Source organism: Monodelphis domestica, chromosome 4, assembly GCF_027887165.1.
Source record: "Monodelphis domestica isolate mMonDom1 chromosome 4, mMonDom1.pri, whole genome shotgun sequence".
Lineage (NCBI taxonomy): Eukaryota > Metazoa > Chordata > Mammalia > Didelphimorphia > Didelphidae > Monodelphis > Monodelphis domestica.
Window position 1 is genome coordinate 89,321,861 of NC_077230.1, and position 15,689 is coordinate 89,337,549.

The window sequence follows — 15,689 nt, forward strand, 5'->3', positions numbered from 1 at the left end:
CCCGAGATCCTAGAACAAGAGGGGAAAGTGGAGATTGAAAGAATCCACAGATCACCCCCTGTATTTAATCCCCAACTGACAACACCAAGAAATGTTATAGCCAAATTCAAAAACAATCAGATGAAAGAAAAGATATTACAAGCTGCCAAGAAGAAGCCATTCAGATACCATGGAAACAAGGTGAGGTTAACACAGGATCTGGCTGCATCCATACTGAAGGACCGAAAGGCATGGAATATGATATTCTGGAAAGCAAGGGAACTAGGTCTACAACCAAGAATCAAATACCCATCAAAACTGACTATATTCTTAAAGGGGAAAGTATGGTCATTCAACACAACAGAAGAGTTCCAGGCATTCATAAATAAAAGACAAGACCTGAACAGAAAATTTGATGTCCAACCACAGAACTCAAGAGAATCATCAAAAGGTAATTAAAAAAGAGGGGGGAAAAACAAACAAAACAACAAAAATTTTATGAGACTCAATAAGTTAAAATGATATGTATCCCTATAAAAAAAGAGGTCACTGGTAACTCTTAAAAACTGTTGTTATCACCTGAGCAGCTATAAGAATTACACTCAGGGAACAGTGACAAATTGTATAGGATGAAAGGACAAGACATAAATAGGCATATAGATATATGCATGCATAAATACATATACATGTATATATATATATATATATATATATATATACACATGACTAGAGCTAAAAAAGAAAAGAGGTTATGACTAAAAGAAATGGGAAAAGAAACAAATAGGGGTAAATTTATATGTCACAAAGAAGCTCATGGCGGGAGGGGGGAGAACATCTATACACTGGAAGGGTAAAGAGGTTGGAGACAGGAAATACTCAACTCTTACGTACTTTGAAACTGACCCAAAGAGGGAAGAACAACCCAATCCATTGGGTAAGAGAATAGATTTGCACTCTATAGGGGAATAGAAGGGTAAAAAACGGACTGGTTGGGAGGGAAGCAGTACAAGGGAGGGAGAGAGTGGGGAGGAAATTTTAGAAAGACTACAGGGGAAAATAAGGGAGGGAATAAGAAGGGAGGGGGGTAGAAACGGAAGTAAAATAAGGGAGGGAAGGGGGGGGCTGACTATAAACAAACATTGGTATAGAAGGAAATATAGTGAAAGAAGAAAAGGCAGGACCAGGAGTAGAAATCAAAATGCTGGGAAATACACAGCTAGTAATCACAACTCTGAATGTGAATGGAATGAACTCACCCATAAAACGCAAGCAAATAGCAGAGTGGATTAGAATCCAAAACCCTACCATATGCTGTCTGCAAGAAACACACATGAGGAAGGTAGATACGCATAGGGTGAAAGTAAGAGGATGGAGCCAAACCTATTGGGCATCAAATGATAAAAAGAAGGCAGGAGTAACAATCATGATATCTGACAAAGCCAAAGTAAAAATAAATCTAGTTAAAAGAGATAGGGAAGGTAATTACATCCTGATAAAAGGCAGTATAGACAACAAGGAAATATCTGTACTCAATATGCATGCATCAAATGGCAAAGCATCCAAATTTTTAAAGGAGAAACTAGAGCTCAAGGATGAAATAGATAGAAAAACTATACTAGTGGGAGATCTGAACCTTCCCCTATCCAAACTAGATAAATCAAATAAAAAAATAAATAAGAGGTGAGAGAAGCAAATGAAATCTTAGAAAAATTAGAGTTAGTAGACATATGGAGAAAAATAAATAGGGACAAAAAGGAATACACCTTCTTTTCAGCAGTACATGGTACATTCACAAAAATTGACCATGTACTAGGGCACAAAATCATTGCAAACAAGTGCAAAAGGGCAGAAATAATAAATTCAACCTTCTCAGACCACAGTGCAATAAAAATAATAATTAGTAAGGGTACATGGATAGATAAATCAAAAATTAATTGGAAATTAAACAATATGATTCTCCAAAACCAGCTAGTTTAAGAACAAATCGTAGAAACAATTAATAATTTCATTGAAGAAAATGACAATGGTGAGACATCCTTTCAAAACCTATGGGATGCAGCCAAAGCAGTACTCAGGGGGAAATTTATATCCTTGAGTTTATATATAAACAAATTAAGAAGGGCAGAGTTCAATGAATTGGGCATGCATATTAAAAAACTTGAAAGCAAACAAATTAAAAACCCTCAGATAAAGACTAAATTAGAGATCCAAAAAATCAAAGGAGAAATTAATAAAATTGAAAGTCAAAGAACTATTGATTTAATAAATAAAACTAGAAGCTGGTACTTTGAAAAAAAACAAATAAAATTGACAAAGTACTAGTCAGTCTAATTAAAAAAAGGAAAGAAAAAAACCAAATTGACAGTATCCAAGATGAAAAGGGAGACCTCATCTCTAATGAAGAGGAAATCAAGGCAATCATTAAAAACTACTATGCCCAATTATATGGCAATCTAAGTGATATGGATGAGTACTTATGAAAATATAAATTGCCTAGACTAAAAGAAGAAATAAATTACCTAAACAACCCCATATCAGAAAAAGAAATTAAACAAGCCATCAAAGAACTCCCTAAGAAAAAATCCCCAGGTCCAGATGGATTCACAAATGAATTCTATCAAACATTCAAAGAACAACTAATCCCAATATTATACAAACTATTTGACAGAATAAGCCAAGAAGTGGTTCTACCAAATTCTTTTTACAACACAAACATGGTACTAATCCCAAAGCCAGGAAGGCTAAAAACAGAGAAAGAAAACTATAAGCCAATCTTCCTAATGAATATAGATGCAAAAATCTTAAATAGGATACTAGCAAAAAGACTCCAGCAAGTCATCACAAGGGTTATCCACTACGATCAGGTAGGATTCATTCCAGGAATGAAAGGATGGTTCAATATTAGGAAAAGCATCCACATAATTGACCATATAAACAAGCAAACTGACAAAAATCACATGGTTATTTCAATAGATGCAGAAAAAGCCTTTGACAAAATACAACACCCATACCTATTGAAAACACTAGAAAGTATAGGAATAGAAGGGCCTTTCCTAAAAATAATAAACAGTATATACCTAAAACCATCAGCAAACATCATCTGCAATGGGGAAAAACTCAAAGCCTTCCCAATAAGATCAGGGGTCAAACAAGGATGCCCATTATCACCTTTATTATTTAATATTGTACTAAAAACACTAGCAGTAGGAATTAGAGAAGAAAAAGAAATTGAAGGTATTAAAATTGGCAATGAGGAGTCCAAGCTGTCACTCTTTGCAAATGATATGATGATTTACTTAAAGAATCCCAGGGAATCAACCAAAAAGCTAATTGAAATAATCAACAACTTTAGCAAAGTTGCAGGATACAAAATAAACCCACATAAGTCATCAGCATTTCTATATATCTCCAACCCAGTTCAGCAGCAAGAATTAGAAAGAGAAATTCCATTTAAAGTAACCCGAAGCAATATAAAATACTTAGGAATCTATCTGCCGAGGCAAACACAGGAACTATACGAACACAACTATAAAACACTCTTCACACAATTAAAACTAGATCTAAACAATTGGAAAAACATTGATTGCTCATGGGTGGGACAAGCTAACATAATAAAAGTGACCATCCTACCCAAACTTATCTATTTACTGCCATACTCATTGAACTACCAAAAAACTATTTTACTGAATAAGAGAAAACCATAACAAAGTTCATTTGGAAGAATAAAGGATCAAGGATATCCAGGGAAATAATGAAAAAAATACAAAGGAAGGTGGCCTTGCAGTCCCAGATCTCAAACTATATTACAAAGCAGCAGTCATCAAAACAATTTGGTACTGGCTAAGAGACAGAAAGGAGGATCAGTGGAATAGACTTGGGGTAAATGACCTCAGTAAGACAGTCTTTGACAAACCCAAAGACCCCAGCTTTTGGGACAAAAATCCAGTATTTGATAAAAACTGCTGGGAAAATTGGAAGACAGTGTGGGAGAGATTAGGTTTGGATCAACACCTCACACCCTACACCAAGATTAACTCAGAATGGGTGTATGATTTGAATATAAAGAAAAACTATAGGTAAATTAGGTGAACACAGAATAGTATACATGTCAGAACTTTGGGAAGGGAAAGATTTTAAAACCAAGCAAGACTTAGAAAGAGTCACAAAATGAAAAATAAATAATTTTGACTACATAAAATAAAAAAGGTTTTGTACAAACAAAACCAATGTAACTAAAATTAGAAGGAAAGCAACAAATTAGGAAACAATCTTCATAACAAAAACCTCTGACAAAGGTCTAATCACTCAAATCTATAAAGAGGTAAACCAGTTGTACAAATAATCAAGCCATTCTCCAATTGATAAATGGGCAAGGGACATGAGTAGGCAATTTTCAGTTAAAGAAATCAAGACTATTAATAAGCACATGAAAAAGTTCTAGATCTCTTATAATCAGAGAGATGCAAATCAAAACAACTCTGAGGTATCACCTCAGACCTAGCAGATTGGCCAACATGACAGCAAAGGAAAGTAATGAATGCTGGAGGGGATGTGGCAAAGTAGGGACACTAATTCATTGCTGGTGGAGTTGTGAATTGATCCAACCATTCTGAAGGACAATTTGGAACTATGCCCAAAGGGCTATAAAAGACTGTCTGCCTTTTGATCCAGCCATAGCACTACTGGGCTTGTACCCCCAAAGAGATAATAAGGAAAAAGACTTGTACAAGAATATTCATAGCTGCGCTCTTTGTGGTAGCAAAAATTGGAAAATGAGGGGATGCCCTTCAATTGGAGAATGGCTGAACAAATTGTGGTATATGTTGGTGATGGAATACTATTGTGCTTAAAGGAATAATGAACTGGAGGAATTCCATGGAGACTGGAACAACCTCCAGGAAGTGATGCAGAGTGAGAGGAGCAGAACCAGGAGAACATTGTACACAGAGACAAACACACTGTGGCACAAGAGAACGTAATAGACTTCTCCAGTAATGGCTTTACAATGTCCCTGAACAACCTGCAGTGATCTAAGAGAAAAAAAAACAACTATCCTCAAGCAAAGGTCAAACTGAGGGAGTAAAAACACGGAGGAAAAGCAACTGCTTGACTACAGAAGTTGAGGGGACATGATCGAGGAGAGAAGCTAAATGAGCACCCTAATGCAAATACCAACAACAAGGAAATGGGTTCAGAGCAAGGACACATGTGATACCCAGAGGAATCGCGTGTCGGCTAGGGGAGGGGTGGGGGTGGGGTTGGAGGGGAGGAAAAGAAAATGATCTGTTTCCAATGAACAATGTATGAAAATAACCAAATAAAATAATGTTTTTTAAAAAAGAAAAAAAATAATCCTGGATTCTAGAAGAATACACAGTCCCAACAAAACTGGAAAGGCTTCATGATTGGTCTGCTCATTCTGGAAAGCTATTTGGAATCCTGTCCCCAAAGTCATTAAACCCTGCACTCTTGTTGATCCAGCAATACTAATCCTAGTCCTAAATCCATGAAGAAATTAAAAAAAAGATGAAAGACTCACACGTATAAAAATATTTATAGCAGCTCTTTTTGTGGCAGCAAGAAAACTGAAAACTAATGGTATGTCTATTAAGTGGAGAATGCCAGAAAAATTATGAATGCATTAGAATATCACTGGAAATGATGAAGCTGTTAGTTTCAGAGAAACATGGGAAGACTTGTATGAACAAACAGAATGAACAGAACTAGGAGAACAAACTACATAATGTCAACTCTGTAAAGCTAAGTGGCACTGAAGAACCTAAGAACATTGATCAATATAATGATGAAATTATATTTCAGAGGACGAATATGAGCTATACTACCTAACAGAAAGGTAATGAATTCAAGATGCTGAATGAGGCATTTATTTTGGACAGGGACAATGTGGGGATTTAATGGTTTGGTTTGGTTTTTAACTATGACAAATTTGACAGATTTTCTTGATTAAACATATTTATTACAAAGGTTTTAAATCAGGAATGGGATAGAAATGAAAGTACATTTTTATCCATTAAATAAAAAAATTTAATTCAACTAAACATTTTTAAATTAACAACTTAAACTCCATTTTAAAATGTAAACTTAAGAGACAAAAAAAAGCCCCATTAAAATTGTTACTAGAAAAAGTAAAATGGAAAAAATAAAGACTTCATGAATTGGCTCAGCAAAGAGTTGTCTGTCAGCTGAAGGTGAGGCCAGCATTTCTTTAAGAAATGAAGAAAGATCCACTATTTGACAAAAACTCCTGGGGAAAATTGGAAAACAGTATGGGAGAGATTAGGTTTAGATCAATATCTCACACCCTACACCAAGATAAACTCAGAATGAGTGAATTACTTGAATATAAAGAAGGAAACTATAAGTAAATTATATAGAATAGTATACCTGTCAGATCTATGGGATAGGAAAGATTTTAAGACCAAGCAAAAATTAGAAAAAATTACAAAATGTAAAATAAATAATTTTAATTACATTAAATATTAAAAAGCTTTTTTACAAACAAAACCAAATGCAACCAAAATTAGAAGGGAAGCACCAAATTGAGAAAAAAATCTTATAACAAAAACCTCTGACAAAGGTCTAATCACTCAAATATATAAAGAGCTAAATTAATTGTACAAAAAATCAAGCCATTCCCCCATTGATAAATGGGCAAGGAACATGAATAGGCAGTTTTGATTTCTTCATCTGAAAATTATCAATAAGCACATGAAAAAATGTTCTAAGTCTCTTATAATTAGAGAAATGCAAATCAAAACAACTCTGAGGTACCATATCACATCTTTCAGATTAGCTAACATGACAGCAAAGGGAAGTAATGAATGCTGGACGGGATGTGGCAAAGTTGGGACATTAATGCATTGCTAATGGAGTTGTGAATTGATCCAACCATTCTGAAGGTCAATTTGGAACTACACCCAAAGGGAGCTAAAAGACTGCCTGCCCTTTGATCCAGCCATAGCACTGCTGAGTTTGTACCCCAAGGAGATAATAAGGAAAAAGACATGTACAAGAATATTCATAGCTATACTCTTTGTGGTGGCAAAAAATTGGGAAATGAGGGGATGCCCCTCAAATAAAAGGGGAATGGCTGAACAAATTGTGGTATATGCTGGTGATGGAATACTATTGTGCTCAAAGGAATAATAAAGTGGAGGAATTCCATGGGGACTGGAACAACCTCCAGGAAGTGATGCAGAGTGAAAGTAGCAGAACCAGGAGAACATAGTACACAGAGACTGATATACTGTGGTATGATCAAATGTAATGGACTTCTCCATTAGTGGCAAGGCAGTGATCCTGAACAACCCAGAGGGATCTATGAGAAAGAACATTATCCAGATCCAAAGGAAGAACTGTGGGAGTAGAAACACAGAAGAAAAACAACTGCTTGATCACATGAGTCGAGGGGATATGGTTGGGGATGTAGACTCTAAATTATCAACAACATGGAAATAGGTTCTGATCAAGGACCAATACATAGTCTTAATCCTAAAATGGAAGATAGGGGTTTAAAAAGAAAAAAAAAAGAAATTGAGAAAGATATAATTGCAAAGAAACTTGGAAAGACTTGTAGGGACTGATGTAAAATAAAATGGGCAGAACAAGGAGAACAATTTGTATAACACTGTGAAGACAAATAACTTTAAAAGACATAAGACTTCTAATCAATGATGGGTGATGGATGCAAGATATAGAAGGAAAACTATTTTTTGGTCCTGGAAGATAAGAAAATTTGTTTTGCCTGCCTAAATATACACACACACACATTTTTTACAAGGGTTTTGTTTTCTTTAAAAAAAATTTTGGGGGGGCAGCTGGGTAGCTCAGTGGATTGAGAACCAGGCCTAGAGACGGGAGGTCCTAGGTTCAAATCCGGCCTCAGCCACTTCCTAGCTGTGTGACCCTGGGCAAGTCACTTGACCCCCATTGCCTAGCCCTTACCACTCTTCTGCCTTGGAGCCAATACACAGTATTGACTCCAAGACGGAAGGTAAGGGTTTAAAAAAAATTTTTTTTCAGTTAGGAGGGGAGAGATAGAAAATTTACTTTTGTAGTTTAAAAAGCTATAAAAATTTTTTATTAAAGACCAGAGAAACTCATTACTAAGAGACCACCAGGTAATAAATTTCTTGGCCTAGAGCAACTCATTAAATCATCTACTGAAGCATAGAAGGGTCGAGATTTAGGTCAGTGCTAGGAGGACCCACACTGACAAAATCATTAGAATCACTGAAAAGGTGTTTGAAGGCAGACAGGAAGACATGTGGCTTGTCAGAGACACACACCCCTTAGCTTAGGGGAGGGCTACAGTGCATCTAGTGGATCTTCAGTCAATTTGCTGACTGAAAGATTACCCTCCCTTTTCCCACCACCTTCTCGGACAGCCCAAGGACACTGGAGCAGAAAATAAATAGTAGAGAACAAAAGACAGTGTCCCTTGGCTGGCCCACCCACCTTTCCAGGGTTTGGAGGCTGGCTGGCATCTCATCATGAAAGCACTAGGTAGCCTGTGCAAAGGCCTCTCCACACTTCCAGTGGAGTCTGTCAGCAGAGTCTCCTGAGGCATACTGAAGGGAGAGGGGAACCCAAGCACAAAAGCTGTCCTACTCACCCAGGTTACTGCTGCAGTTTGTTGTGGCAACCACCCTGGAAAGGCTGCCGAGACCCAAGGGCCACCTGTCCTGTCAGGTAGTTTCCTGGTGGGAGTGCTGGGACGGCACTGCTGCTGGAATGACCAACCACTGCTCTTCCAAGGACACTAAGAACCAGTCCAGTTCTGGGCAAGAAAAAAGAGAATCTCAGACATAAGAGTTTTAAAAGAGTTTCTTAGCACAATAGTTATAGGGATGGGGGTGGAAAGAGGGGGAACAGACATTATATTTAGTTATTTTATTTTTAAGATGAACAACTATTAAACACTTAAGTATAAAAGAATTTTATTTGTTTAATTAAAAATTAAAACAACTAAAAAATTAGACTTCACTTCAAAATATAATTAGATATTATAAATAACTATAATAGTAAATAAATATAATTAAGTAAATAAATAATTGAAGATAAAATAATCCTAAAAAGAGCTATAAAATACCACTTTTTTAAAAATTTACTTTCTATCTTAACATTGATACTGTAAACCTCAAAATTTCTTAGACTTATAAATGTTGGAAAATTTCACCATTGGGAAATTTCATACTTGAAAAATTTCCTATTGATAGTGGGTCTTGACTATTGGAATGTGAACTTCATTGGCATGGGAGGTTCCTTCTCCTACCTTCTTAAGATTACTTTAGGACAGAAACCTTTTGCTGAACAATGGAAAGGACTTTGACCTATGCTTAAGCATAGAACAGGAATTTCTTTGAGTCATGATTGATTTTAGAATTGATACAATGGAGATACTTGGAATCAATCTCCACCCTATTCAGTCCTAACAGGATTGAGTAAGGGCTGCAGCCTAGATCAAAATTTAATTATTCCAATCTCTACCCTACTCAGGTTAACAGGATTTAGAAAGGGCTGTAGCAAAGGAGCAAAGATTTAATCATTTGAAAATATGACCTTCAACAGACATGTGCAAAGCCTCTGGGCGGTCCTGGGTTAAGCTAGAGCCTCCATTGGCACAGGGAAATTGATGGACAGTGATTGGTAGATGTGAGAACTGAGGGGAGGCAACTTGGATGGTTTCCTTAAAGATCAGGGGGGCTGAAGACTCCAGGGGGGTTGAGTAGTTGGTCGGTGTGGTTCGTGTGGGCTCTGAGAAGCTTGCTCTGAAGGAAGCTGAAGGTGTGGGCCTCTGAGACTGTTTCTCCATTTTGGTCACGTGAGTAATAGGGACTGATCTCTTTTCTTTGCCCCAGCTATCTAAGGGCTTGGGCCTTTTGGCCCAGCCTAAACAGAAGGGGTATTTAAGCCCTATTTCCTTCTCTCCCTTTTCTCTCTCTCTATCTCTAATTACTTCCTCCTATTGTAATTAAACTCCATAAAAGATTGACAGCTGACTTAAGTTTTCATTTAGGAATTACATTGCTGATTCCTTGGCGACCTTAAATTAATATATATCAGTCTTTTAAAGTGATTCCCTTGTAACAATACTAAATGTTGGTTCTAAGGCAGACGAAAGGTAAGGGCTAAGCAATTGTGGTTAAGTGGTTTGCCCAAATCAAATCAAATTTGAACCCAGGACCTCCTTTCTCCAGGATTGGCTCTCTATCCACTGAACTACCTAGCTGCTCCTTTAGAGTATTCCTAAATATACCAGGTGCCCTCTTTACACATGCCTGTGACAATGCTTCAAAGGAAGAGATATGAGAAAGACCTTTGGGAAATATAATTTGATACCTTGATGCTGGAAATTAATATATAATAACAATTTAATATTAATAATAAATAACAAATATATAATATTGTTATCCTTGCATACAGAGAAATGTAATGGGAAGAGGGAAGGTCTCTCAAGTCCTGCTTATGACAAATACAAATATGAATAATACACAATGTGGCTTTGCCCACAACTTTGATATATCACCGATCAGAATAAGAAATTAAATGGGAATTTGGGGCGAGTTTTGTGGAAGCTTCAGACAACACTTAAAGGCCAATAGATGACACAGAAAAAAATTTTGAAACAACTTAGAAATGCACAAAATACATGTATTGTATTTAGCCAATGACCAAATACTTAACCTAAAATTTATAATAAGGTATTGTAAACACTTCATAAAAGAAAAAGAAAAAATCCGTACTTCTCTGGCATGAAGGGAAGGCAGGCCAAAAATTTACAGATTTCCCAGATCATGGGGGTGCTGTGCCCCTAACCCTGGTGGTATGGAAGGGATGACTGTACTGTGTGACCAGGACAAGTCATTTAACCATTCCATGTCCCCAGGCAACTTTTTAAAGCTCTAAATGGCAGAGGACTTGCCAATCTACCAGTTTGCACTGAGTTTTCACACCAGAAGTTGCCCCTACTAATGAAATTGCAGGTCAAGATTCTTCCTTTCCCTTATCAAAGCCAAAAATAAGGGCCAGAATTGAAAAGATCATGTGATACAAGCAAAGAACCCAGGATTAAGACTTGGAAGAAATGGTCTCAGGTCCTGTTCTGCCCCTTTACTAGCTGTGTGACACAATGCAGAGTATTGAACTTCCCTAATCTTCAATTTCCTCAAGTATAAAATAGAGCTAGAACTGTTATTTGTTTTTAATTGTTGTTGTTGTTTTTCAGTCGTGCCTGACCCTTTGTGATCCCTCTTGTGATTTTTCTTGGCAATGATAGTAGAGTGGTTGGCCATTTCCTTCTTAGGCTCATTTTAAAGATGAGGAAACTGAGGTAAACAGGGTGACATGACTTGCCCAGGGTCACACAGCTAGTACGTGCCATGGCCAAATTTGAATTGAGGAAGTTGAATCTTACTGATTCCAGGTCTGGATCTCTATCCACTGTGCCACATAGTTGCCCAGAGAAAGGATTAGATCTATGATTTCATCAAAACAAGGAAATCCTTGATGAGGAAGTATTCTTTATCAATGGAGGCTAGCACCTTCTAGGAAATTTGTAGTTGAGAGATTTGTCATGAACAGTGATGCCAAACTCAAATAGAAGCGATCTCTACAGATTGGCTTAGAAAACTACAAATGAACATTATCAACTCTGTATCTTATTTTTAGTTACCTTGTTAAACATTTCCTAGTTACAGTTTTATTTGATTTAGGGCCCTGAGTTGGATACCTTTGGCTTAGAACAATGAAAGGAAAAGTGACTTGAGTCATGCAGTCAGTTTGAGTCAGAGATAGGACTTGAACTCCTATCTTCCTCTTCCTGAGGCCATTTTTTTTAATTATCAGTTATAGCCCATTGCCCCTCCAGCTCTAAAATATTTATAAATAATCCTCCTGTTTCCTACCCCAAAGTGTCACTTTGTGAGATAAACACTATAATTTGTAACACTAAAAACCTAGACTACCTTTAAAGATTTTAAATAGGCATATAGAACCTGAATAAAACTTTAATTTTTATACTTTTATAATTTCTATATCATATATATTTATAGATTTAACATACAGTATAATATATGTTTATATCTAATTCTATAATGAGTTATGCAGAGGCCAACACCCCATCTTCACAGTGAGCAAAGAAAGCAAGTTATCTATCTAAGAGGGTCTCCAAAGAAGAGAAAGCTAAGAGTGTGGGAGGTTCCTGGACTCCCAAGTCAGCATTCATCCTACCACACCACATAGAATACACCTTACCCAAGGGGGTTAAGAGCTCTACAGGGAGGCAAAACTTCCTGAATATAAAGGCTGTAAAAACTGGGAGGGGTCAATGAAATGGGCTATTGGGGATGGCCACGAAGTCTTTCATAGAGCCTTATGATTATTAACCAAGTAGCTGGATACAGCAAGACTGGAGGAAAGTAGAGAAAGGCGATCAAGATAGGAGGAGGCTAGCCCCAGGGAGACATCTCTCAGTGGGAAGAGAGGTTTGGAGATAGAGAGGCCAAATACACACTATTTGGAAGAACAGAGGCCTCCCCAATACCAAAAACCAAATGCAAACAGCCCAGGGGACCAGAGAGATTCTCCCAAGGGACAATTCAAAGAAGGGATAATTGCATCTGCTTCCCCCACATTCTACCCTCTTTCCCAAGGGCAAAAGAAAGGCCCTTAGCCAAGGAGCTATAATTCCTAATCAGTTTCACATGGTCCTGCTATCAAGTGAGGAAGAATGAAGTAAACTGTAAACTTAACTGCTTAGAGGCAAAGAGCCAGCTTGCACAGCCCTCAGGGAGAACATGGTTTGGCCCCAGGCTTTCTCCTTTAGAATAAATACAGGGCAGACCTTAAAGTTATCCTTAGTGGGGGAAAAAATATTTTCCCCCACAGGGGGAAGGAAGAGGGATGTTTGACAGTGATGTAATTTAGATAATCAAAGGGCAGCTAGGTGGCACAGTGGCTAAAGCACTAGACCTGGAGTCCAGAAGACTTGAGATCAAATCTGGACCTGAGACACTCAGTAGCTATGTGACCCTGGGCAAGTCACTTTACTCAATTTGCCTGAGTTTCCTCAGCTATAAAATGATCTGGAGAATGAAATGGCAAACCACTCCAGGATCTTTGCCAAGAAACTCCAAATGGGACACAGAGAGTCAGGACTAAAATGACTGAAGAACAAAGCATACTGGAGCATTTTAAAACACTCACTCTCTCTCTCTCTCTCTCTCTCTCTCTATATATATATATATATATATATATATATATATATATATATATTTCATTATATCTCTCTCAATAGATAGATATCTATTCATCTAGAGAGATATATATAATGAATATAGCTCTCTCTATAAAGTATATTTTAACACAAAATATACTTCATAACTTTCTGTTATGCATATATAAGTATAATAGAAAGTTATAAATATATAATATACTTAAATATATAGTTATAGAAAACTATATAAATGACAGATATTAATAATATCATTATAGAGATTATATGTCATATTAATAAATGTAAATCGGATAAAGTATTTTGTGTATTTCTCTATGGCTACATTTTTATATAATATTAGTATGTTATATATTGTATATTTACATTCTTTTCTGTATAGCTTTATAACTTTCTTATACTTATATCAAAATAGGGAACTAGACACATTATTTCAATGGTGTCCGGAACACCTCTCCCATTTTGTGCCAACACTCTCTGCCACTGATAGTTTTAGCAAGTTAGTTGTCTAGAGCACTGAGTTCTCTGAAAGGTTGGATGATGAGCCCAGGATCACATAGCTATTGTGTGCCAGAAATAGGACTTGAACCCATATTTTTCTTCCTCTCTTCAAGGCAAGCTCACTCTCTACTATGTATGTAGCCTCTTTCATAAGAAATCCTGGTCCCTGCCTTTGACACATTCCAACTGTGTGAACACAGAGGAATCACTTATCCTTCAGGAAACTTTAATAAAAACTCTAAATTTGCAGATACTTGCACTGGTAGGGCCAGTTTCCTTTGCTAGGAGCTCCCCATATCAATGAAATCAGAGGTGCACTACCAATCCCTATCCCCTTTCTGATCACAGAGCATATACATAAGAATTAGGGAGAACAGAATAATAGAAAGAACTGAATCTTATTACTGATCATTAAAGGATGGTAGATAGAGACATACACATGGGCTTCTTTCTTCTTATATCTTCCCAATTAAGTAGAATCAATTAGGAAATGTTTCTCAGAGCAGATGAGTTCACGAACCACTTTTTTTTTTTTCCAAAAAGGAAGGGGCATTGAACAATGGGAGGAAAGGAATGACAAAAAGAACATCTGACTACAAGATTTTAAAGAAAATCACATCTCTACCACTTCTACTTTTGGCATGGAATTCCCATTATTGGAAGTCCACCAGTTCTGAAATTCACTCCATCTTTTGAATTTCTTTAAAGTTAGCTCAGACTTCCCTTTGATTGCTCTGTCTGAAAGCAATCTGAAGAAAAACCTCAGAGGACCCCAGATCTACAATGGTAGGCAAATTATTTGGAATAAACAATAAGTTTTATATAATTTTGACAATGATAGTCATGTGTGTACATATCTACTGACACAAGTCTAAATTAAAATGTTTGATCTTGACCCTAGGAAGACAAATTAATTCTCTGTCACTTGACTCTTATTTTTCATTTTGTGGCTTTTAAGTTCTAGCTCTTAAAGAGCATATCTCAATGACTATTAGTGATAGAATGGTGGCTGTTGGTGTGGCAAAGTGTTTCAAGGATCATTCAAGCCCACGATGAAACAGGATCATTTTCACAGAAGCAAAGAGAAGGAAAATGTGGTCAAAAATGAAAAATAACAAGAACAGACATACTGTCATTTGCGAAAGAAAGTCTAGTCTCCACAAACAAGGGCCTTTCCAAAGGACGTACTGGCTGGAGGATGATTAATGATTCTTCTATAGTGTGGCATGGGATTCTTGAAATTAAAAGAAAAGATAGAAGACTAATTTTTTTAATCCAACTTTTAACCATTACTATGTAGGAAAAAAATATATGCCACAAGATAAATTCAAACTGGATTACTAAAAATGAGAAAAAGAATTTTTATTAATAAAGCTCACTTTTTCATTCAAGGCTATACTAAAATTGTTAGAAATTCTATGAGTGAGCCTTTAAGAGCCGAGACTCTTCAGATACATCCACTCCCCCAAAAATGTTTTGGTGATTCTTTAAAATTTCTATTTGGCCTAAAAGTTCTATAAACATCAAGAGAAGATAAACTATGATAACTATATTGACACACTAAAAAGTAGAGCCACTCCAGAATTACAGCAATTCCCAAAAAAGAGACGAAACAAATGCCATATCATGAGATTGTACCATGCTACACAGCACAAAATGTTAAGTAATTTATACAAAAGAACATTTGTTTTACTTGGTATTTAAGTTCAGAATAAGAAAATAAAGAGAGGGGAAGAAATTTATAAAAAAGATATCGATAAATATGCTTCAATGGTCTGAGAATGCAAGTTATTAAGAAACCATAGAAAACCTGTGACCTTCAAGAAAGGCTAGATTTGAGAAAATGGAAGATTTAGCAAAAATACATTTAATGGTAGAGCTGTTAGATAGTTCAGTGGATAGGAAGCCAGGTATGGAGATGGGAGGTCTTGGGTTCAAATGTGAACTCAGACAC

The 15,689-nt window shown here is 36.5% G+C and overlaps 1 protein-coding gene across 1 annotated transcript in view; it reads right to left on the reverse strand.

The window, feature by feature from the left end:
• Nucleotides 1–15,689, reverse strand: part of MYLK (myosin light chain kinase) — a 475,306-nt gene that overhangs the window by 399,191 nt on the left and 60,426 nt on the right. Inside the window, exon 2 of the mRNA XM_056793546.1 lies at nt 8,615–8,779. The gene's annotated coding sequence lies outside the window, so the exon portion shown is untranslated. The remainder of the gene's footprint in view (nt 1–8,614; nt 8,780–15,689) is intronic.